This window comes from Columba livia, chromosome 13 (genome assembly GCF_036013475.1).
Source record: "Columba livia isolate bColLiv1 breed racing homer chromosome 13, bColLiv1.pat.W.v2, whole genome shotgun sequence".
In the NCBI taxonomy this organism is placed as follows: Eukaryota; Metazoa; Chordata; class Aves; order Columbiformes; family Columbidae; genus Columba; species Columba livia.
In genome coordinates, this window is record NC_088614.1 from 1,053,141 (window position 1) to 1,078,882 (window position 25,742).

A 25,742-nucleotide genomic window follows, 5' to 3' on the forward strand; every position below is an offset into this window, starting at 1 on the left:
GTGCTTTTCCTTATCGCTCCCAGATCTCTGGTTTCACGCTTTGTAACTCCAACAGAGGAAAAATTAAAGGAGAAAGAGGATGCTCTGAGCCAGCACTATAGAAACGTCAGCAAATTTAGAGTGGGAAGGCAAGAGAGAGGTGAGGCTGGAGGTCTCCAACAATATTCATGTGACTGTACTTGCCAGGCAATGGAAGAAGAAGCTCTTGGACTTCCCTGCGATGCCTTTCCATTTCTTGAGCGTCATTCTGCACCATTTGCTGTCTCACATTTTCCTTTAGAATGCTGGTGACAAACCTTTTTGCTGTTGGGTGCGGAATAAGTGGTAGAAAGCATTGCAGACCATAGTTGTTTGTGCCACATTCAGAGTGGTGCTGGTGGTGCAAATTTTAGTAGGAATGCCGGGTGTTTACCATCATGGCTGCAGAATATTCCAAAAAACACCTTCTTTCTTCCTTTTTAAACAATAGTAGAAATACTTTAGTCCCAGTGACAGAAGAACAGGCCAAGAGCTACATTTATTTATGCAAAATTACGGATTGGCATCGAATGTGTATAGATCTCATTAATCGGCATTTGCTGCCCCATAAGGAACAGAGCGCTCTGAGGTTGTTATTAACAGGTTTTTCTGACCTGGGTTTAATTCTGAGACCACTATGCTTTAAATCGTCACCTTGCATGAGAGTTTCCAAGCAAATAACTTTATTTTGAAGTGTGAGTGAAGAGCTCATGCTCGTCTCGTTCAGCGATGCCAGAACGTCCCGTAGATACTTGTCTTTTTGTTGTCCTCACTCATTCGGCTCAAGGGCGATTCATTGAGGTATATTCAGGGATTTTCTTATTGTTCAGATGCTCATTTAGTACATTTCTATGAGTGACGGACTTCCAAAGGAATCTTTGCTTGTCTGCCGTACGTATAAAGTTCATCTCCCTCTGTTGGCTTCTTTCTTGCCTGGAGAGACAATATGGAAAATGGTATTTACGGAAAAATATGTCCAGCATGCTGCATGAAAATGTCCTTAGTTCCATAGCGGTGGGGATTAGAGATGCAGACTACTCTTAATTTGCTTACAAATTTTTAGATAATAGATTCAAATATTACTTATAATTCGGTTTTGTGAATTCTGCTTGTCTGTGGAGAAGGCTTTGCGGTTTCCTAAGGTTTTGCTCTTTGGGTTTCAGTTCTGTTGGGTTGCAGAACATACCACATTATTTTATCTCCCACCATTTTTATTCTGTGTATATTTCTCTGTATTTCCATTTTTAAAATGATCTCTCGCACTGTGGAAGCACTAGAACATTTGAAATAGAAAATTCATGAGTGCATCTGTAAAAGGCACTGCTCTGAAAAAGTCAGAGGCATTCATACACACTTATTTTCTTTCATGACAGATGAGTTATTTTACAAGAGCACGACGGTATAATCTTACTTGGGTGTAATAGCTCGTTTTTTGTTGGCTCTGCTTTGTGGCATAGTTCAATTTTGATGTTATTTACCCACCTAATTATTCTGTAGAAGCTTGCGGGTTCGATTTAGAACAGAAGTTGGTCTGTAATGCAAGTTAGTCTCTGTTAGTTTTGGTAATGTTTACAGCACATTTACAGCCCGATCTTGGAGATACCTGTTCAAACGATGTGAATAATTGTATTAGTATCAGTCAACTCAGTACTACCGGTTGCAAAAGCTGATTTCACTTTGGGGAGTACAAATTTACCAAATCAAGCTTCATTTTAAAATGAAAAGAATTTGCAAAGAAAACAGTAACACGTGGATGAAACTGAGACTGGGACAAGGTGTGAGATACAAATCATGTTTATACTGAATGTGTAAGAGCAGCTCTTGAATGCTGTTATTATCTACAATATGCAGAAGCTCGGCATTCCACCTGGAATTTTTTCTAGGCTCTTTATTCAGGATAGAAAGATAATCTGGTCATTAGGGGAGCCTGGAATGCTTTGAGAGGATTATTTTGACCCCCACAGAAGAGAATAAACTTTACTTTGACTGGCTGTAGATATGAAGAATATAGCAAACCAATAGATTTCATATGAAGTCCATCACTTCGACAGGAGCGCTGGGAATACACTCCATTGTTAACTTTTTGATTTTGAAAGATGACCTAAGTAAGATTTGATTTTTCTCTAATTTGCTTTTCTTGTCTCTAATGAGCCCATGTTGTAACTGTTTGAATTGTAGAATAGCTGGTGTTTCTATTCGATCTGTTAGTTCAAATATACCACATCGCGCCCAGGAACCCTTGATTGATTTCCAGATCTCTCGCAGATGGATTTGCCAAGCAAACAATTTTCTTAGAACTATTTCCATGATTTTTGGCGCCTTGGATTAAGTGAGGACAGTGCAATAGATCACATTTTTATTAACATTTCTAAATGCGTGCATATTATACTGTATGCATCTACAGGCAAAGTCAATATTTGTGGAAGCTTGTTAAGATGACTGGTTATTGCCTGTGCCCTCCATTCCCAGCCATTCACCGACACCGACGGTTTGGCCTTAAAAATGAACTTACAAATGAACTGTCCTGAGTCTGCTCCCCAGCTTTGGAGACTCTGCTTCCTGAATTAGGGGTGTCGAGATTATTTTTCTATCAAAACAATATTGGTTTTATAATTGAGACATGTATAAGAGGTCAGACCTTTGTTTACTTAGAAAAAATTCAGTGTTTATGAACCAGCCTGACGAGTCGAAGTGTCAAATAGAAATACTTGAAATTGCTCAACGGAATTTGTTTCCTAAATCACCATGTTGGAGCAAAACAACAAGATTTCTTAAAAGCTCTTTGAAATAATCCATGTAACAGATTACAAAGTAAATACGGTTTCTGTTAATCTTGCTGCTGTTTGCTGTGTCCTCAGTGGGAAACAGGGGAATATGAAAATCACATTAAGAAAAAAAGAATCGACTGACAAACTGAACAAAACTTTCTTTTCCGTTCCTCTCGGAAAGGGCAGATCTGACAATAAGGTTATTTACATACACCAGAACAAAATCAATGAAGTAATTTTACTTTCTGGTTTGCTCCTCTGCTGCTCACAGGTGTAATAAGTCATCTTGACTGGCCGGGCAAGGAGTGATCTTGGAGGCTCCTCAACAGACTCGCTCTATATTCATTTTCTGCGTTAAAAAAACTGAATCCTACCCTTACAGAGATGATGCCCTATTGCACAGCACTTTCTGAATATCTCTCTTTTAGACTGAGGAGAGAATCTGACATTGGAATCTCACCCCGGTCACTGTTAAACCTCGGCAATGGTGCTGATTAGCAGAGCGTGCTTCCCTGCCAGTGGGGCTGAGCCATTTGATTATATTGATAGAATTAATAATACTGATAATATCACAGAATCCCAGAGTGTCAGGGGTTGAAGGGACCTGGAAAGCTCATCCAGTGCAATCCCCCTATGGAGCAGGAACACCCAGATGAGGTTACACAGGAAGGTGTCCAGGCGGGTTGGAATGTCTGCACAGAAGGAGACTCCACAACCTCCCTGGGCAGCCTGGGCCAGGCTCTGCCACCCTCACCCCCAACAAGTTGCTTCTCACCTTTCAGTGGAACCTCCTGTGTTCCAGTTTGCACCCATTGCCCCTTGTCCTGTCACTGGTTGTCACCAGAAGAGCCTGGCTCCATCCTCCTGACACTCCCCCTTTCCATCTTGATCCCCAGGAATGAGTCCCCCCTCAGTCTCCTCTTGTCCAGCTCCAGAGCCCCAGCTCCCTCAGCCTTTCCTCACACGGGAGATGCTCCACTCCCTTCAGCATCTTGGTGGCTGCGCTGGACTCTCTGCAGCAGTTCCCTGTCCTGCTGGAACTGAGGGGCCACAGCTGGACACAATATTCCAGGTGTGGTCTCACCAGGGCAGAGCAGAGAGGCAGGAGAACCTCTCTGACCTACTGACCACCCCCTTCTAACCCACCCCAGGTACCATTGGCTTCCTGGCCACAAGGGCCCAGTGCTGGCTCATGGTCACCCTGCTGTCCCCAGGACCCCCAGGTCCCTTTCCCCTACACTGCTCTCTAATAGGTCATTTCCCAACTTACACTGGAACCTGGGGTTGTTCCTGCCCAGATTCAAGACTCTACACTTGCCCTTGTTCTATTTCATTAAATTTCTCCCCGCCCAGCTCTCCAGCCTGTCCAGGTCTCTGATGGCAGCACAGCTTCCAGTGTCACCACTCCTCCCAGCTTGGTGTCATCAGCAAACCTGCTGACAGTCACTCTGTTCCCTCATCCAAATCATTGATGAATATATTGAATAACACCGGCCCCAGCGCTGACCCCTGAGACACCGCACTGGATACAGGCCTCAACTGGACTCTGCCCCATTGACCACGACTCTCTGGCCTCTTCCCTTCAGCCAGTTCGCAGTCACCTCACCACCCGATCGTCCAGACCGCACTCCCTCAGTTCAGCTGTGAGGATGCTGTGGGACACTGTGTCAGATGCCTTACTCAATGGATTCAAGGGTCTTTGTGAATGATCTCTCATATTATATCATTCTGGTTTTATTTCATTGTTTTAATATTCCCTGCCCATTTGCAGCTTTGGAACTTTGCCAAGGATCAAGCAGGAAGAAAAAGGAGTTCCAAAGGAGAGAACCTTTATTCAAAATATGTGCAACGATGGCAAAATAAGTACAGAATATTAATTGACCTAAATATCACTTTACATAAACATTCTTTTCTGAATTCTGTGAAAGCTGTTCCTTAATGTAGATATTAAAAATACAAGAGTACAGCATTGAATATCACTCCAATCTGTGGGAAATTTTCAGCTTAGGACCCCAAACAAATCATGACCGTAAGACAGAAAGGATGTAAAAAAATGTTGTTTTCATCAATCCCAGGTGAGTTTGCAAAAAAAGCCGATTCTGGCATTTATTGTTATTTAGGCAATTGCGCAAAATGAAATATTTACACAGTTGCTAAGTTTTGCATAGAGGCTATTTTTAGATATATCGCTCATTTTATTTTATCTGTATCATCCAGTTGATTCAAACTGGAGACAGAGCTGTAAGAACTGGGTAGTGTTCCCTTCAATACCAGTATCTTATGCAACATAAGAATTCTTCCTATTGTTTGTAATACGTGTTCATGTTAAACAGCAAGTAGGGACAGATACGGAACCTGGTTTTCTGGGTGTTTACTGGAAGCAATTGGAAAGAAAGGAGGTTTTGTGGGGAGGTAAATGAATAGATGCGGTGGATCAGCTGCTCTTCTGAGCAGGTAGAACGTGTCTGACCGTCTGCGTGATGGGGAAGGAGATCGTGTCCTTTTCCCGTCGATACTCAGCACGGGCAGCTCGCTATAGGGAGCAGCTGTTTCAAAGAGCAAGTGAAGATTTTGGTGAAGCTGCGGGAATTGAAGGCTTCTCTTTTCCAGCTGAAATGCCATATATGCTACAGAATACTTCAGTATCTCAACAACACACAGTATGGTCTTGGGGTGGAGAGGTTAATCAGTTTTCTGACTGTTGCAAACCACAACACACAGACCTAGGACACAACTCTTTTTGCAGCAGATGACCGTACCTACATCTTTTCACCCGCCAAGAATTCTTTCTTTGGATCAGGTATCACGATCTCCAACTTGTGCACTTCTTGGTGCACTGAACGTGGCTGGTGTCAGGGCTGCTTCTGGAGCAGTCATTTCAATTTTACCTGTGGTTTGAAGGATACAAAGGGAAGACAACAAAACTAATGTGTTATTAGGTATCAGAGACTCCACACAGACCAACCCTTGAGACATAAATCTCAACTAAGATATTGGGCTTTCATATTTTTGAGGCTCAGAAAATAATCAGATGGGGTTTAGGGAGGGTTTTTTTCCCTTCAGTTGAAAACAGCATCTATATACTTTGAATTGTAATAACTTCAGGCATTAAAACAAACAAACAAACAAACAAACAAACCAACAACATTTAAAAATTGCAATTAGATCTTTGATGAAAGCACTCAGGTCTAATTTATAACAACCCGAACTGAATATGAAATGGCGTTAAAAATAGTAGAGCACTTAGAAAACTGCAAAGGAATCACACAGCAAATGCAGATTTCCATAGTTCAAAAGAATGAATAAGGGTGGGGATTTGCTGCTGCTGTTGCTGCTGGGACTTCATCGCCCAGAGAAGAAAAGGATGAGGACTTCCCATAGAGTTTGGGGTTCAAGGGATACTAAGAGTGCGATTTGCCTTCCCTGAGTTACCATAGCACCTGGTTTCCCTGGTTACCACTGACCAAGGAAAGGACACAGGGGAAGCTGGAGGCTCTATCAGTTAGTTAGTTATTTTTTGAGGGGAAAAAAGAGAGGGGGGAGGTTAGAGAAGATTTTTGCATGTGAGAGAATGTGAGGATAGTGCTGGAGGATAACAGTTGGGAACAGATTTTATTTGAGATGGAATTGACAGATTTCTCTTCAGCATAATGAGCTGAGATGGTTGAAAGGAGAAGATTGGTTGTGAGAAACAAAAATTAGGATAAAAACTGAGGAAAAGAGCTGCTGTAAAGCTGCCTTCATCAGAGGCTGGAGATGAGAACTGGATTGTGTCAGTTCGGGTGTGATCTGAGCGGATGTTCCCTGGCTGGGCTGCAGGAGCACCGGGGGCTCCGGTCCTGGTGTGCACAGTCACCTCTGCCCTAAGGAGCACATTGTCCCATTTCTTGATCATCAACAGAGAAATGAAGTTAATAACAATTGTGGCATTGAAGAATATGACCAGGCAGACATGCAGAGCACTTCTGAGAACATGTTTTTGGAGCTCTTTTGTCAAATTATCTCGGAACCCTGCTTCAATACTCTGCGCACCAAGGAACAATCAGGTTACATTGTGCTCGGTGGTCCAATGGTATACAAGGACTGAGATTTATTATCCTGTCTGAAAAGCCACCGCACTATTTAGAAAGCAGAGTTGAAGTGTTCTTAAAAACGATGGAGAAATGCATAGAAGATATGACAGAAGAGGCCTTCCAAAAACATATCCAAGCTTTAGCAATTCATCGTCTAGACAAACCAAAGAAGCTCTCTGCAGAACGTGCTAAATATTGGGGAGAGATCATTTCCCAGCAGTGTAACTTTGACAGAGATAACATTGAAGTGGCTTATCTGAAGACCCTGACCAAGGATGATATTATACAGTTCTACAAGGTGCTGTTGGCAATAGACGGTCCCAGAAGACACAAGGTATCAGTACATGTCCCGGCCAGGGAAATGGATTCCTGCCTTGTTGTTGCAGAATTTCCATGCCAAAATGATGTGAACCTGGCCCCAGCACCGCCACTGCCACAGCCAGGTGAGATGGAAAGCATGACAGAATTCAAGCACAGATGAGGGTTTCTTTGCTAATCTTTGGTCATTCGTTTGGCTGGGACTGCTGAGTGGTTCCCAAAGGGAAATTTGAAAAGATCCCTTTAGTGTTTCCTTATGGCCAACTGTAAATGGAAAAATAAATATGGCATATTTATTTATTTTTTTATCATAGTATTGTTGAGTTCCCCTTTTGCTTTTGAATGTATGTGTTTCATGTCCAGAAAGCCTTTTCACACAGAATCACAGACTCACAAAATCAACTGGGTTGGAAAAGCCCTCAGAGATCATCCAGTCCAACCCTTGGTCCAACTCCAGTCCATTGACTAGATCAGGGCACTAAGTGCCATGTCCAGTCTCAGTTTACAAACCTCCAGGGCCGGTGAGTCCAGCACCTCCCTGGGCAGCCATTCCAATGCCTGACCACTCTCTCTGCAAAGAATTGCTTTCTAATAGCCAGTCTCAGTTTCCCCTGGCAGAGCTGAAGCCCGTGTCCCCTTGTCCTATTGCTGACTGCCTGGGAGAAGAGACCAATCCCCACCTGGCTAGAACTGCCCTTCAGGTAGTCCTAGAGAGTGCTGAGCTCAGCTCTAAGCCTCCTCTTCTCCAGACTAAACAAGCCCAGCTCCCTCAGCCTCTCCCCATAGGTCTTATGTTCAAGTCCCTTCCCCAGTCTTGTTGCTCTTCTCTGGACCCGCTCCAGCACTTCAATCTCTTTCCTGAGCTGAGGGGCCCAGAACTGAACACAATACTCCAGGTGTGGCCTCCCCAATGCAGAGCACAGGGGAAGGATCACTGCCCTTGTCCTGCTGACCACGCTCGTTTGGATCCAGGACAGGACACCGTTGGCCTTCTTGGCCACCTGGGCACACTGTTGGCTCATGTTGAGCTTCCTGTCAATTAGTCCCCCAGGTCCCTTTCTGCCTGACTGCTCTCCAGCCACTCTGTGCCCAGCCTGGAGCGCTGCAGGGGGTTGTTGTGACCAAAGTGCAGCACCCGGCACTTGGCCGTGTTGAACTTCATCCCATATTGAGCACTGTAACAGGCACTCAAACCGATGAACATCCCTACGCAGCTTCTGTTTTGGTGTTCAGTGGAAAGCAAAGGGAGGATTTTGTCCCTAGAAAGTGAATCAGAAAGGGAGAGAAGAAAAACTGCAGCAAGTCCCTCTCTTTGTCTGCCCCAGTCTGGGTCACAGGGCTCCACGATTCCTTCTCCTCCCGAGGATGATGAAGAGGAAGACAATGATGACCCACTCTTAAGTGGTTCTGGCGATGTTTCCAAAGATCCCTCAGACCCATTGGCACTTGAGCAGAGCTTAGATTTCCAGGGAGGAATTACAGAGGCGTGGAGAATTTTTTGACACCTTTACATTAGTAAAATAGCTTTTGGACATTTTAATGTTCTTATTCCACACAGACCTGCTCGTGCCAGGGAAACTCTTAACAGCAAATTCCCACAAATGCGGGAGCGTCTCTGCTGCACTAGTTCCAGTGTCAGAAACAGCTTAAATGGAAACACATTTCTGCTTTCTCCTCATGGTTTAACCATGGCACACATGTTTATTTGATTCCCTCATATTTGTGGCAAATTACAGATACTTGACTGGATCAGCTCCTCCCTATCCTTATATCAAGAGTATAGATAGGCTTAAATATAAGAATACTAAACTTTATTGTGCGTAAAGTCCTGCTTATGGCTGAAATAGTAAATCAATCTTTAATATGCTCTTTTAGTTCTTTTCATGCAGGCCAGATGGTGGGTAGCCGGAGAATTTTAAGCGGGTGATTGCAATGTTGTTAGTAAATGCATCATTTTGCCATATTTTGTTACTGGGCTTGTTGATGGTTCATTCAGTCAAAGTTTGGTAAGTAAGTTTTTTGAAGGTTTACTTAATAATTTTATTTTCAAGGTTATTTGAAATGTCAGAAAGACACTGCATTGCATGTCTTGGAAGGAAAAGACTTGGAGAGGGGGAGGGGAGGGGAGGGGAGGGGAGGGGAGGGGAGGGGAGGGGAGGGGAGGGGAGGGGAGGGGAGGGGAGGGGAGGGAGAGGAGAGGGAGAGGAGAGGGAGAGGAGAGGGAGAGGAGAGGGAGAGGAGAGGGAGAGGAGAGGAGCCCTTAAATTCATTGTTTCAAATGGGCTCTGGACTTCACCTTTAAGTTCAAGGTTCCAGATTCTCGATGACAATGGTGTGATTAATTTCATATCCTTAGGACTTCAGTAGCCTACAGAACACCTTCAGTCACAAAAGTGCTTCTGTAGTGCTGTTAGACTACCCTAACCGGGCTTATTAATAACTAATAAGTTACTAACTACCATTAGTTTGGATTAGTAATTACAGAGACTTTGGTAGACTTACCTGTGTGCAGGTTTTTTAGTAGAGTATATGAAGGTAGAATGATTCTTCAGATTTATTGTGCTCATATTCTCTTTTATTTGCCAGCATAACTCAAAATAATTTTAATTTGCTTCCAAACATGGGTTGAAATTCCCAAATGCTCTCAATTTTTCTTATTTATTAGATTTCCCCCCACCCTGTGTTTTCAAAAGGGTATTTCTGTTTTGATCCCGATTTGCCTGAGCACAATGTCAAATGTACACGTGCAAATTGGGTGTTTACAGCTGCATATGCTCACACATGCAGTCAGGTTTTGCAACAGCTGCAATGCAAACACAAACTAGACTCAGTATTGTCAAGATTCTCAATCGTGTGACGCAGATAAGAACTTCGTAAATGCTTTGGAAGAAGGTGTTGAGGGTGAACCCTGCTGGCCTTGTGGGCAACACGGCAGAATGAACAATGTGGCAGCTGGAAAATCCCAGAGGTCTGGACCAGCACCACAGGCTGATCAAAGGACAGGACCTGTTGGTCACACGTGCAGGTTCGTTATTCCCCAAATGCCCATTGTATTCAGGAAGAACTTGTGTCTGATTTGGTTGATAGACACCAGATAACTTTCAGTTAATATATTAAATACCTCTCTCTTGCTAAATGTTATTCCTTCCATGCTGCTGACAAATATTCTATTCATAATGTAACTTATTTAACATCTAATATGTGTAGATTATGTCTTCTTTGGTGGAAAGTTTTTTCCCTTTATTTTTCTTTCAACATCCAGTTGAGTTAAAAAAGAAAATAATTCATAATTACTTAACACAGTATACAATTTTCTAGAAAAATTGTCACCAAAAAGTAGAGTATATATTGGAAAGGACAGTCTTTTAGAATTCTGTCAAAAGGTTGCCACTGTTTTGTTTTTGCTACTTGTGCATAAATACTAATTTAATTTTAGTAATTTAATTTTCTCTTCTGTTTTGCTGACATATTCCAAAAATCTCCATCGGAAGAATGCGCTTTGTTGACCTTACCCTTACTCGCTACATTTTACAAGCACACTGATCATCAGTTCCCTTGAAAAGGATGTCGTTGCCAGTAATCATTGTTCAGCGTAACCCCAAATATTCCATACGTGGCAATAAAGTTTACCTCTTCAGAGGAACAAAAGCAAGAGAACCTGGGGTTCTGAACCCATGGGTCAGCAAAGCGGGACAATACTGATGTCACTCCTGCCCCCAGGTGTGAGGGGAGACCTTCTGATCTCTGAACTGCCTGAAAGGAGCTTGGAGCATGGACAGTGTTTGTTCTCTTGTCCCAAGTAGCAAACAATGGGACAAGAGGAAATGGCCTCAAGTTGCTCCAGGGGAGGTTGAGGTTGGATCTGGGGAACAATTTCTTCCCCAAAGGGCTGTGGGGCATTGGAACAGGCTGCCCAGGGCAGTGCTGGAGTCACCATCCCTGGAGGGGTTTAAAAGGTGTTTAGACGAGGTTCTCAGGGACATGGTTTAGTGCCAGAGTTGGGTTATGGCTGGACTCAATGATCCTGAGGGTCTCTTCCAACTGAAATGATTCTGTGATTCTAAATCCCAGCCTGCAGCTTGTGAAGTGGGTGCCTGATGAACACACCCAAAGCACCTGTGTTCTCACAGCTGACCTGTGTTTGTCCTCATGATCTGCAGGTGAAACCCATCCAAAGGCTGAACCGGCAGGTTAAACTGAGCTCTGGGAAGGGGTTGGAAGGGAGCATAATGGCAATCTGCTGCTTTTCCAGCTCTTCACCCAGGAGATCTCTAATTGCTGTACAAAATTTCTCCAAAGGCTTAGGAAGTATTAGTAATTGGTAAAAAGATGTTAATTTGTTTTCTGTTATGTGGCCCCTTCTGGGGAGAGAAATAGCTTTTATTTAACAGATGTGAAAATTAAAAGCTGGAAGGACAGGAAGGGGAAGTTTCCAGGTAAGTGTAACAACACTTATACGTTTTCTCTACAAATGGGCAAGAAAGCTGTGCTGATGGTTTGTTAGGAATATTTTAAAGGATTGTGCTGTGTGTAGTGTTTTTGTGAAGTGCAGTTTTTGTGTCCCGGGAGGCTGCGGAAGAGGTACAGGAGTAAACTATCTCACGTCAATTGCTAGTCTTGTTCACAAAGCTGGAGAGGCCTTACAGGTTTTTCAGAAGTGTCCTGAATGCTTTCATAGTGTGGTTTGAAAGTTACTGTAATTCATGGAAAAGATTTAGAGCATGAAGAATGAGAATGCTATGCAAGTACAAAAAGTTTAGAATGTGTGTATGTATAGATATATATACATATCTATACACATACATATCTATATCTACATATCTATATACATACATATAAATACTTATGATTTCCCAAATCTGATTTAAGTAGTCTTTTAAGTGTGATGAAGATCTGCAAATAGCTTATTGGTATTTAATATGCTGCCTTCCTATACATGATAGATAAGCTATACATTTTTATTGTTGGGGGGAAAAGGATTTCATATAAACACATTACATTAAATACTACAGTTAATCTTTTAATGACTGGTGCCTGAAGGTGCTTCTTACATTAAGAAGTAATAGCAATTGCTGTTCAATTAAAACCATCTTTTAGGAGTATGGAAACGTGCATCCAAAATATGAACTTTTTCTCAAGCGAAGTAGAGATATTGTTAAATGAAGGTGGCAAGATAGCACAACTCTGTGTTAGTATCTTCAGAGCCGCTTTGTTTTGCGCTTTCTCTCCCGAGGAGATCAATAATGGATGGCTGACATCCCTCATCCACCACTCAGAAATGAGAAAGCCGAAATGCATTTCTTTAGGGCAGGCATGTTTTCCATCCCGAGCTGCAAAGCCTGTAATTGAGTGAGGTTTATAAGTGTGACTGCTATTGGTGTGTGTTCCCGCCGACGTGCCTGTGAAAGGTTCCACTGGCATTTACCTGGCTCTGGGGAAGGTCGACCTCATCTCCAGCCCTGCCGGCATGTGAAATGTCTCTGCTGGGGGCACATCTGCAGAATTAACCTGGGGCTCAGCTTACGATCGCACTGGTGACTTTCTTAAAGTTTGCTGGTCCTGCATAATTTCCACGTGCTTTAATTTCTTATATATATATATATATATATATATATATATATATATATATTTTAATTAAAAGTAAAGATAGGAGATAACAGGTGCCCGTCCCCTTGCAGTGTTGACTTATACTTGTATCTTCCTGGTGAAGTGATTTAAGGCTTTATCAGGTTTGCTGTCAGTAAGAACACGGGAAAATTGGATGGTTTATTTACCGGGACTGTTCTGCTGCTATTCACAGGTCTAAAAAGTCAGCAGCAATGTGGACCTCTGGAATGATGTGTCTGTATAGACATGTTTGTAGCACAAGGCTCTAATTAAAGAACAGTTGCTGTTGTCAATACCGGTTGCGTTTAGGTCTCTGGTCATTAATACAAACAGAAACGTACCAAAATGGAAGTGGCAGGGACAAAGCCACAGGAATTCAGGAGGACAGGTTGAGCGTGAATCCAAAGTCACCCGTGTGGCTTGGATCCCTCATCTGTGCAAGGTGTCCGGGGGCTGCTCTCAGGGTCCCCCTGTGTCACCGGCCACCGAGGCCCTGGATGTGTTCCCTGCTGTGTGGGTGCTGGAAAGGGACAGAATGTTCTGGAACCTCCTCACTGAGGTGATTTTACTTTTACCTTTGGAAATCTTTCTATAATATATTTGCGAAATATTCTCCAGAATGTCTCATGTATGTGAGGGTCAGGTGGACTTTGTCACTGTTGAAGGCTTTTGTCCCATGTGCTTATTTCACTTATCTTTTTGTCTGGCTGGTAGTCTGCTTTCCATCGTGCACATTCCAGAAGTTTCTTGGAAAGAAAACAGCAGAATTCTGTAATTTAATGTACCAGTGTTTTCATCTGTTGATTTGGAAGGAAGTAGGTGAGACAAATGGGTTTGGAAGGTGTGTGAAATGGCGCCAGAATACAGAACACTGCACCGGGATACAAAAGTTCTTTACACAATTAATTAATAGTACTGAGAGAGAGATAAATGCAACTTAATTTTCATTTTTTGGGGGTGTGTTCTGTTGTGTGGGGGTTTTTATGACAGAAGCGATTCTGTGGGGCCTCTTGCGCATATTGGTTGGGTGTACGTGACTGAGGCGGCTGCGTGATACAAAATGAGGTTTAGCGTCATGGCCGGGCCCTGGCTGTCCCTGCATGGGCCTGTGGGGACTGAGTGGGGCTGCCCTGCCAGACATGGCTGGTTCTGGCCGGTTCCAGCCAGTTCTGGCTGATTCCAGCTGGTTCCGCAAGGGACACAGGCCAGGAGGAGCTGCCTGCGGCCTGTCCAGTTTGCTGCTCTGGGTGAGGGGGTGAACTGAGCTCCGGAGAGCTGGGGTTTGAATGTTTGTTTTACTTGCCACCTGTATCTATTTTAAACACTTAAGTTTAATAATTATCATTAATTTTAACAAATTAATTATAGTTATTTAACACACACACCCTCCCCCTCCCAGTCCTGCTGAGGGAGTGAGCAAGTGGCTGGGGGAGCTCAGCCCTGAGCCAGGCTTAGCCTGCTGGAGAGCAGGAGCTTTAGGCTTAGCCTACTGGAGACCAGGAGATTTAGGCTTAGGCTGCTGCAGAGCAGATTGTTCAGCAGTCAATATCGTGTCCTTCTGTGACTGAAGATGATGTTTTACCGTTAGTTGTGCATATAGAACTTGATCTCCAGTGGTAAAAGAACCCCCTAAATGCTGCAAACGGGCACATTTCTGAACCCCACCGTCTGCCTTTCTTGCTGTGTGAATTTGGTCCCATCAGAGCAGGGTTTCTGTGTCGGTTTTGATGCGCAGCGGAAATAAGTGCTAGTTCTCTTACGCATAAATATGCTATCTATTTGTGAATTGAGTTTCAAACTCTTTTATCAATGCTGATTGCTGCCTGGGGAAATGATTCCAATATATCAAAGTCTGAGAGAAAAGAAAGGCAGGAGTGGCTGGATAGTTCACAGCAGAATAAAAAATGAGCGCTAGAATTCACGACAAATAAAAGCAATTTGTTGTACAGAGGTAGACATATTAAATGCATTTAAAATATTGCATGTAAACAAAATACATGTCCAAGTTTAAGAAGGGAGGAGTGCTCTGCATCAGTGTTTAATAAGGTATTTGTAGGCAGTAAGAGACTTAGTTTGCAAATAAGGTTAATTTTTAAATGTGCAGAGTGAGTTATAGGTAATTTTTTCTTTATCAGTCACATTTACTCCTATTGAGTGATATTTTATTCTTAAAGTGGGCTTCATTTGCTCTCCCTCTAACATAAAATACTCTTCAGTGCTACAAACAGTGAGGAAAGATTTCTAGCAGCAAGACATTTAAAGACACAAAAAGGGAATATCTTTCACTTTATTATGGTGTGACAAGTACGGTCTACTAGAAATAAGGTGAACAATATTTTGGCTGCTAATCTGGATGACACTCAGCATTTGATTTTTTTTCTTAAGCATTTATTTTCAGCTCGTGAGTAAATCTATTGTATGTTTTCCTGTTTCCTGGTGATGTAGCAATGGCATGACAAAGCCATTTCTGATGAACAGAACCTTATTTCTCAGTGACAATTAGATAATTTTGGAAGCATGTGTTTTACTTGTAATGGTGTAACACCTACAAATGAAGCAAAATAGAGAAAAGTAATCTTTTATAAAAATAAATGAAATGACTGTATTTCTGGAACAGTTTTGGAGTGTGACTAGATTACATTGCTGTTTGTCTTAAACATTTTGGACCTGTAGAAAGACAAGAGCTAATCAGATGGATTTACCAACATAGTTATTTCCTGATGAGCAAGATGCTTTCTCTTCAAGTCTTTAAGATGCTTTTCATTTTAAAGACGTTGAGACAGCGATGCTTTCCACCATGATGTAGATGTTGTTTGGAATATGTTCACTTTTATTAGATTCCAATGGTGAGTTTTATTTAAGCGAGAGCCTGGGGGTTACTTGGTGATGTACGAAATGTGTCTGTGTATGAGGGTTGAACAAGCTGCCCCTTTCTCACTTCAAACAAAGAGCAGACGTCCAGGGTTCAAACCACTGGGTGCAATGGGCCCACGCTAGAGAAAATGACAATTAGAGAGCAATATTATCACTTGGATTTCATGACCTTAAAGTCTTTTCCAACCAAAATAACTTGATGATATTGAAATTTCCGGTTTCCTATTTTGGTAATATCTCTTCAGATTGCTCAAAAAACATCCCTGGTAAATCTAGATGTGTCTGTCTCTGTTCTGTGAGGAGTCTGTTCTGCAACCTCATTGTCACAAGTTTGGTTTTTAACCAAAATTGTTCTGTGATCACAATAAACACTTGTTAATCAGCTTTTCCTACTTTGCTGTGATTAAACTCTTGTCATTTTGTCTCACTTGTAGATAACCTATTTTTCCCTTTTCTGTCACCTTCCTGTAACTTCTGCTGTAGCAGTGTGGCCTCTTTTTTAAATTATTATTTATTTTTTAAAGAAGGATATTCCTCAGTAGCTATACTTTTGGTGGCCTGAGAAACACTAGAAGCTGCCAAGAATCTTTCAGCTCTTGCTGTTTTTCTTTTAATTTCAAAATTTCTATTTTTTTGATTAAATAAAGAAAAAATGGAAGCAGAAAATCTTCTGTGGTTTGGGCGCTTCACCAACTTTAGAGCCAGGTGACCCAGTAGGAAACATTCCAGCACTAGAGGGGCTCACAAGTTGATTTCAATCAGTTTTAATTATCGCCTGTACATCTCAAACTTTTAATAATTATTCCATCTGTGTTTAATAGGAGTAATTCTGAAAGCTTTTATTTTAACTGTGTAAAAGGACTTTTGGCTTAACTGCCCTGACAGTAAGACTGAAGTGAGGCAGAGTCTGGGCCTATTTTGGCCCATGTGGTGGTTATCCTGTGGGCTAGTTGGAGGCCTGTATCCAGTGCAGTGCCTCAGGGGGCAGTGCTGGGGCCGGTATTGTTCAATATATTCATCAGTGATTTGGATGAGGGAACAGAGTGACTGTCAGCAGGTTTGCTGATGACACCAAGCTGGGAGGAGTGGTGACACTGGAAGCTGTGCTGCCATCAGAGACCTGGACAGGCTGGAGAGTTGGGCAGGGAGAAATTTAATTAAATAGAACAAGGGCAAGTGTAGAGTCTTGAATCTGGGCAGGAACAACCCCAGGTTCCAGTGTAAGTTGGGGAATGACCTATTAGAGAGCAGTGTAGGGGAAAGGGACCTGGGGGTCCTGGGGACAGCAGGGTGACCATGAGCCAGCACTGGGCCCTTGTGGCCAGGAAGCCAATGGTACCTGGGGTGGGTTAGAAGGGGGTGGTCAGTAGGTCAGAGAGGTTCTCCTGCCCCTCTGCTCTGCCCTGGGGAGACCACACCTGGAATATTGTGTCCAGCTGTGGCCCCTCAGTTTCAGCACCTTCCTGTGTAACCTCATCTGGGTGTTACTGCTCCATGGGGGGATTGCACTGCATGAGCTTTCCAGGTCCCTTCAACCCCTGACACTCTGGGATTCTGTGACTTTGGTGTTACTGTTCAATGCATAATAATACAAATGAAGTGCTTAGGCAGGGATGCTTTTTTAAACTGGAGTTGTAAAACTGACAACAGTCAGGATCTTATTTCAATCATTATTTGGTCCTCGTAGCCAGCTCCTGTGGTACACACACTTTATAGTTTTGACTTGTCTGAGTTTCCCACACATTTACATGCCCTGTTGTTCATTTGTGAATGTTCTTTTCCAGTTGAACAGCAAGCTGGGAACCGCTCTGTGGTGAAAGTTCCAGCACTTCGAAGGACACGTAATCTGCTGTGCTTTTCAAAACTTCCGCACAGGTAAGACACAATCAAATTTTGTAGTAGGTTGTGTTTTGCCAGTCAGGCACCATTATAATTTGACAGGCGTGATGTTAGATGATGAAATCTGAGTGACATAACCCGGTGTGACATACCTGATATGCAATGTAGAAATTAAATAAATGTTTCCAATAAGCCTGCTGTACTTGGCCTGTACCATGCCCTGGGTTCTGTCGATATTTGAGTGAGGTGTTTGGTCTTAAACATTACAAAATGTAACAGTTTGCTTATTCATGAAGTGTAATAGGTGTTTTCATGTACCTTTTCGGGATTTTTCTGGACGTGAATAATGTTGCAGCTATTTCAGTATCCCAGTGTAGGCACCTGGAAATCATCCTGGTTGTAAGTGGTTGGTAGAGAAGCTGCTGAATATATGGAATCACTCAACCTACTTCCATGTCAACAGCCTGGCGCTGATTTGCTGTGTTGTGGGTAGCTATGATTGAATGTACTGCTTTCTGAAGTTCTTAGGTCAAACAAAAAGACACAGTGGCTTACTTGAAGAATTACAAGCAAGGTGTTTCCTCAGGTTCTCCTTCCCATTTATGTTCCTGCTCCCGTGAGCGGGTTCTCTTCTAATCCAGTGAAAACCAGTTGTGGTACAGCTAAACTCCCAAACCTCCAAAAGTGGTATTTCATAGCTAAAATTAACATATAATACTATTTTAAAAAAAAATCATTCATGCTATCCATTCAACCAGGTATCAGTTGGTCTTTTCTAACTAGTTAATGACTTGGAATCAGGAGGTTTTAAGTTTCTGTAGTCATTAGATTCTTTTGTTTTCAGTGGGAATTGGCAGCTTCACAAATGTAGCTCATAATTAAAATGTATTTGTTATCATATCTACATTACCTGACTGTTATATTGGAAAAAAAGCTATTAATTTGCACACCACAAAGAATATATTTGCAAATATTATTTCTAGGAACTTTAGATAAAAGCCTTGTAAATAATCTGTGATATTTTAAACAACAAACAGTATAATTAATAGCACTTATGAAAGAATTCCTTTTACAACCTGAATCAAAACTGCTGTATGGTTTCTTACTAATCAGCCGTTGTAAATGTTTGCTAGAAACGGGTTGGGTTAGAAATCAGAGGGCAATTGTTGTGCGTTACTTTAACATTTGAAATGCGGACTAATGGATCAGTGTAAACTAATTTGATATACTCCTATCACCTATTCAAAAACAACACTACATGTAAACCACTGCCAAATTTCACAGTAGTGTTTGGGGACTAAGGATAATACAAATAGGGATTCTAGGGTTCTGCTGCATGGACACCCCGCTTGTGTAAAGTCTTTTCAAAGCAAGGAATGAAATGATGGTTACATGTAAGCACACTTCTAGTTTTGAGGCTGAATTGTTGCTTGTAACTTACTATGTGGAACCGTAGGGGTGTTGTGGCAGAGGAGAGCTCCAAGAAGCATTAGAAGACAGCCCAATTCTTCTCCTTACCCAACAAGAACAGCTTGGAGCACAAAAAGCTCAGAAAAAACAAGGTTTCTTTTGGCTGTTGCATCTTTCCTGTGCTGCAATGAATCCCAGAATGTCAGGGGTTGGAAGGGCCCTGGAAAGCTCATCCAGTGCAATCCCCCCATGGAGCAGGAACACCCAGATGAGGTTACACAGGAAGGTGTCCAGGCGGGTTGGAATGTCTGCACAGAAGGAGACTCCACAACCTCCCTGGGCAGCCTGGGCCAGGCTCTGCCACCCTCACCCCCAACAAGTTGCTTCTCCTCTTGCAGTGGAACCTCCTGTGTTCCAGTTTGCACCCATTGCCCCTTGTCCTGTCCCTGGTTGTCACCAGAAGAGCCTGGCTCCATCCTCCTGACACTCCCCCTTTCCGTATTGATCCCCAGGAATGAGTCCCCCCTCAGTCTCCTCTTGTCCAGCTCCAGAGCCCCAGCTCCCTCAGCCTTTCCTCACACGGGAGATGCTCCACTCCCTTCAGCATCTTGGTGGCAGCGCTGGACTCTCTGCAGCAGTTCCCTGTCCTGCTGGAACTGAGGGGCCACAGCTGGACACAATATTCCAGGTGTGGTCTCCCCAGGGCAGAGCAGAGGGGCAGGAGAACCTCTCTGACCTACTGACCATGCCATACTATGGTATACCTGAGCCTATGGCACGGGAATGTACTCCCACCTCATCTCCCTGGATCTGTCTGGACCTGCCACAATGCGAACACAGAGGTGAATTTGGGCTGGAATTTAGGCACCAGTCTGTATTCAGACTACAGCATGAATATACCCAGCTGTTCTGTAAAAATAAAACTCTTATCTCCACATGACTCCAATTTTGAAGGTGCCTTATGCCTTCAAAATAACAGTATGCACGGAGTTGCTCTGAATACAGATTTCAGTTGAAATTCATGCCCTGCCTTATTATGGAATAACTTCATTGATGAAGGGCATTCAGGTAACTCGAGTCCTGAAGCGTCCTGGCTGAAGACAAGAATAAACTGTCCCCTGCGCAGGTACAGTCGAAGGGCTGCAGCTGTTCTACCCTGCCAACCTGACACGTCCGGGGTACCAAACCTCCACGCTCCTCCCTGCACAGGCTGGGGCGGCAGAGGTGGGCACTGGAACCTTTTCACAAGTAGCCAGATGGTCTGATTTCAGTCACCTGAATAGATAATGGGTAGCTCAGGAAAGAAGTGCACATGGTCAGCCGGGATGTAATCGCTTCTGGACACAGAATATCACCATTTAAATCTTAGTGGCTACCTGAAATAATTTTCTTAGGTGTGCTAGATTGTACAAGCTATTTAAATAAAAATAGGAATGGTACTGAATCATGGGAATGCTATTAGTGTATCTAGGGTTTTTTTTAGGAAACAAGCCTCAGGTACAAATGTTGTGATGTGGTATTACATTTAATGTAGTGATTTGTCATCATAATGCATTTCTGGGGCATTTTCCTTGAAAAGCAAGCCTTACAATAAATTTCAGTAAATTTGACATATCAATTCCTAGGGAAGAAGAGGTAAAAGACAGAATGCAGGCAACACTAGACTCTGCAAGAGTTTTGGGGTTGATGTGTCACTAATGAATACAAATCTTTGGAAGTTGTATTGAATGGTTGTGTTCAGCAAGCCCAAAATGTTTTATTCTGAAACCTTTAACTGTATTCATCTGTTTCAAGAGTCTCTAGCTGTGTTTTTGTCCATTTTCAGCCTCTCTCTTCTCTCTTATACTTGTGTCTTTATGGCTCAGCCCCACAAGGATATCCAGAGGTAGGAGCAAGACAAGTAGCATGGGCGGCTTTGCTGGAGCTGCTTCCAGCTCACTGATGCACTCGTTTTATTACAATAATTTCCTTTTTCTGTTCTTCCTCCTCCTCCTCACCTTTTGAAGATGATATGGTTCAGCAAACAATCCAGAGCTGCATTGCTAATTACAGTAGGTGCAGTTGATGTGCTTGCTGGCTACCAGCAAAACAAAAAGTGATTTTCACCAACGATCAAAGGAGCTATAGAGGCACTTTAGGATTTAACCAAAGGGCCAGATTCAGCCCTAAAGTAACTTCCCTCGACTTGGGCACGTTGGAACTGCTTAGTTTGCAACTCCATTACCTATCAAAACAGTTTCAAAACCCAGTGTTGTTATAATTAATGGCAAAACTCTTGGCAACACAACCAAGGTGAAACAATACTACAATAAGGTATTTAATTTTATGCATGTAGTAATGCAAAATTGTGTTTTGGAAGTGCTCAGTTTGTGTGAAAGGAGATGTGTAAGAGATGCTCACTGACTGGTATGATGGGGAAATTGCACGATGCGGGGGATTTGCCACGGTTCAGAAACAAATGCATTATTAATTGCCGCTAGTAAGAGACTCAGGAAGCTTGAAAGAAAAATACCTGGTTTCATGCCATTCCAAGCACAGGTTTGTTTACAGCCAAACGCCCTCCTGGTGCGTCTCCTTTCCTTTTTATCACCCCAGACGGAAAACCCACGTTCTGCTGATACATGCATTACGTGCATCTCCTTTGCTGAGGAGAGTAGAAGGTGTTTCAAAAAGATGGACCCGATTTCAAATTGGGCCCATCTTTTGAAACACCCGTTATTTCTGGCTTTTTACTTTACTTTCCATTCTATGGAAAAGTCAGTGAATTGACAATAGAACGAACCCTTCCTGATAACTAATGAATCACTTACGTGTTCTTTTCCAGATTTGTTAAGGGTTTGTCAGTACTCTGCTCTGATTATATTTGTATGTAGCGCTGGAGGAAAAGGTATTATCTGTTAAAGGTACTTTACACCTATACAAAATGCATCTTCCCTTGGAAATACGGACCTCAGTTGCTCAGCAGTGTTTATGCCATTGTTGCAAGCCTCATCTTCATGTGATTTTATTTATGCTATTTGCTATGTTGCTTTGCTATAGCTGTAACAAGGAGCTGCCTCCTTTCCCCCACCTGCCTCAATACAGACAAGCTCTAAGTTATGAATGGGATAATTAACTATATGCTACAACTCATTAAATATTCTTAATTCTGATGTGGGCACAAATGAAATTCATCATTAGCAACTGAGTTTTGGAGTGAGAGTCTATGGGTGCCTGGGAATATGTATAGTAGAAGAAATTTATGCAGATTAAATCCGTTAGCAATTTTCTGTACATCTCATTAAGCAAAATATCAAATCCCACTTAGCTCTTCTGCTGCTCTCATTAGACAATTTAAACTATACTATTCCACACCATGGAAATAAGGGACACTACACCAGGGATTTTTTTTAAGCGAATCTCAAAATGTATATGGACTAATGGTGTTGCCTCCCTGTGCTGTACGGTTGGTCAGGCTGGCAGAGATGGGCAGATTGTATGAAGGAATCAGTTACTGGGGTGGATGATGGTATCTCTGTCGTGGCTACATCTGTGTCACAGCCAGGTTTTAGCCATTGGTTTAAGTCAACAGCTGAAGTGAGTTCCCAACCTGCCCTGACCCCAGCAGCTCATCCCTGTCCTGCCTCCTGTGTTTATGCTGGCACAGAATGGACAACAAGGGGGACAAAATGGCTTAAAATCAACCTGACAAGGCTGACTTAGTTTTGATATAGTCAGGCTTGCTGATCTGGTTCACCCCCTGGCATTGCAAATACTCCAGCACAAAAGAAGGGAAGAAGGTGCAGGTTGAGGCTATGATGGAGAGGACAGAAAGTGCTGCTTTTAGTGATAATATTGTCCTGTGATGGTTTAAAATCTTGGTGAGACTGTGGCAATAATGTGATTGGCAGTTCAAAGAGAGCTCTGTAAGCCAACGTGGAACAAAAGTAGGTGGAAAACTTTAAAGGGATATAACTTAGTCTATACTGAGTGAAAATCTAAAAAGGATGGAGAAACTTTAGGCTTTCTCTTCCTGTTATTTGACTGCTCTCCCTGGTTTTGAGACCAAAAAGTGCCAAAGAGTTTTCATTTCCATGCCCAAACCACTTTGTCCAATGCAAGCTCCCACAGTCAAGAAGCAAAGTGATCTCTTAAACAGCAGGATGGTGGGGGAGAGGAACAATTCTCAGCCAAGCACTCAGTGTTGGGTGAAAAGAGCCAGAAAACACTAACAAAGGCACTTAGTTCCTCTCCATGTTAGGGCGGTATTTTACTTTTAAACTAGGTTAACTGTATTTTTAGCTTCTGTCCTCCTTGCAGATGCCAGAGCAGGTAGGATTTCTGGTTTTTACTTCTCACTGGAAACAGCCCCGTGTAAGAGAACAGATGAATTCTTGCAGCACCACATGTAGCGTCCTTTGATCCTTTGTCATTTTGATCGTTACAGTTGGAACAACGTAGCTGATCAATCCCCTCTCATCGCCATTCACACACTGCTCTATCAGCTGCCTTCATTTCCTTTCCGTTCAAAACTACAGTAAATGTTCCTGTAGGTCTCCTCAGCACTGGGTGTTCCTGCCACCAGCTGCCATCTCCCTCAGCCCTCAGGGGAGCTTTGGAGCCTCACCAGGGGTTGTGACTCCTCTGGGAAAGGTTTTGTACCTCATCATGCTTTCTGTGGGCAGAAGTGCTGAGAAAGGAGGGCCAGAGGAAGGAGTTGGCAGACAGGAAGATTTCTGGAGCACCGGCAAAGACTCTTGAACCCTCTCTCTTCCTCCATTCAGTCACACAAAAGCAGACCCAATGGGACAGATGAAAGTTTAGTGGTTTGTGCTTTTATTCACAGAGTCCCAGAATGTCAGGGGTTGAAGGGCCCTGGAAAGCTCATCCAGTGCAATCCCCCCATGGAGCAGGAACACCCAGATGAGGTTACACAGGAAGGTGTCCAGGCGGGTTGGAATGTCTGCACAGAAGGAGACTCCACAACCCCTTGGGCAGCCTGGGCCAGGCTCTGCCACCCTCACCAGGAACAAGTTTCTTCTCATCTTTCAGTGGAACCTCCTGTGTTCCAGTTTGCACCCATTGCCCCTTGTCCTGTCACTGGTTGTCACCAGAAGAGCCTGGCTCCATCCTCCTGACACTCCCCCTTTCCATCTTGATCCCCAGGAATGAGTCCCCCCTCAGTCTCCTCTTGTCCAGCTCCAGAGCCCCAGCTCCCTCAGCCTTTCCTCATAAGGGCTTTGTGGAAATGTATGGGGGTTATGGTTCCTAGATATTCTGGTGAAACCAGGTCAGTCCTGTGCGTGGACAAAGTGTAAACCTTTCCAGTTCTTTCTGTGCGAGCCCCTTGTCAGGCTGAGTCTCGGTCTTGTGGACCCCCCGTGTGAGGGAAAGGGCTTGGGGCGCAGCCTGGGGCTCTCAAAGCCACAGCCCTCTGGAATGATCTGATGAACTGAGTTTATTTCTCTAAAGACAACATCTTAGTGTTTTGTTTTGGTTTTCCTCCCTTGTGTCATCTGGCAGTCCAGCCAGGATCAGGCCCTCCCTCGGCTGCTGTGTGTTCTCTGGTTCCCCCGCTCTTGCCAAGGGAAGGGGATTTTTTCAGATGTTGGCTTATGAGCAAGTGCTCATAGTCATGGCTGAGCTCACGGTGCAGAACTGGGCCCTTCGTTGCATTGGAATCAAAGGAGGATGCAGAAGGACAGAGAGGGAAGAAGGAATCTCATCTTTGGTGTCAGGATTGCCTTTTATTCTGGACCATAACCCCTTCCAAATCCCTTTGTTTAACCATGAATGTGTTGCATGCTAACCAAATAATCTCTCCTATTATACTTTACATGCAATAGTATTCTTCAAATTCAAAGGTCACTTGCCAGACATGTAAAATGACTTCATGAACGACTTCAGCTCATTAATCATGCCTCAGTGTAGCAGTGGCTCTCCTCTGTTCATTAGAATAACATTTCTTTGCACTTTATGGCAAACCGTCATTATAATGCAGAGCAAGGACAACAGAGTGTGAAAGACTTTTTCTAATGAGACTTCATAGCTGCTCGTGGTGGGACTTCCCAGCCTGTTCGCTCTCGGAAGGGCTGACTGACAAGGGTTCGGAAGGATTTTGCCTGATGAAGAGAGTTTCCCATGGAAAGCCGTCAATGAGCTTACAGAAAGGTTGGCTGAGCTGTCAGCCTTCCAACAAACACAGAGAGAAAAGCTTTAATTGTACTCGCCACACATATGACATTTTATGCTGTATCATTGTCATTTGCAGCAGTTCAGGATCCCCAGGATCTTGAGTGAACGCTGCACTTAATAAGGACAAACTCTGTGCTTTAATAATTACCAATTATTGAAGAAAATAAACTCTTCATTAGAACCTCTAAAGTTCAGTTGCATCATCAATGCTCTTGCTGTTATTGTAATATTAGTCCTTACCTTGGATATACTGAAGAAATGGAATCATTCCAACAGTGCTGGACTGATACAACTAATTTAAATCTCCCTTAATAAATATTTAAGTGATGTTAATAATAATTTAGTATCTTTCTTCTTTGGCTGGAATAATGAAATTGCAAAAATGGCTTATAAAGTTTTGTGGGTTTTCATTTTTAATTAAAATGTTCTTCTCTGTTTTCCCTCAGGAATATAGCAACATTAAGTGCTAGAAAAGATGGCAAGGTTCTCACAAAAAGAAGCACCAGTCTGACTGTTGACCTCGTGATTCTTTAACTCTTTCATTTCCTGTCTGAGGCCAGTACAGGTTCTTCCTGCAAAAAAATATAAATACTTGCAAATCTAGACCCGCATCTTCTCTTCCTGCCCAATTTTCAACTCCTTTTGAAGGCAAATGCAGTTT

The 25,742-nt window shown here is 43.0% G+C and overlaps 1 long non-coding RNA gene across 5 annotated transcripts in view; it reads left to right on the forward strand.

The window, feature by feature from the left end:
* The window catches only part of LOC110360364 (uncharacterized), a 258,116-nt gene that overhangs the window by 90,095 nt on the left and 142,279 nt on the right, over positions 1-25,742 (forward strand). For all 5 annotated transcript variants that reach the window (XR_010465861.1, XR_002416200.2, XR_010465862.1 and 2 more), the window contains exon 3: positions 17,443-17,533. This is a non-coding gene — a long non-coding RNA (uncharacterized LOC110360364). The remainder of the gene's footprint in view (positions 1-17,442; positions 17,534-25,742) is intronic.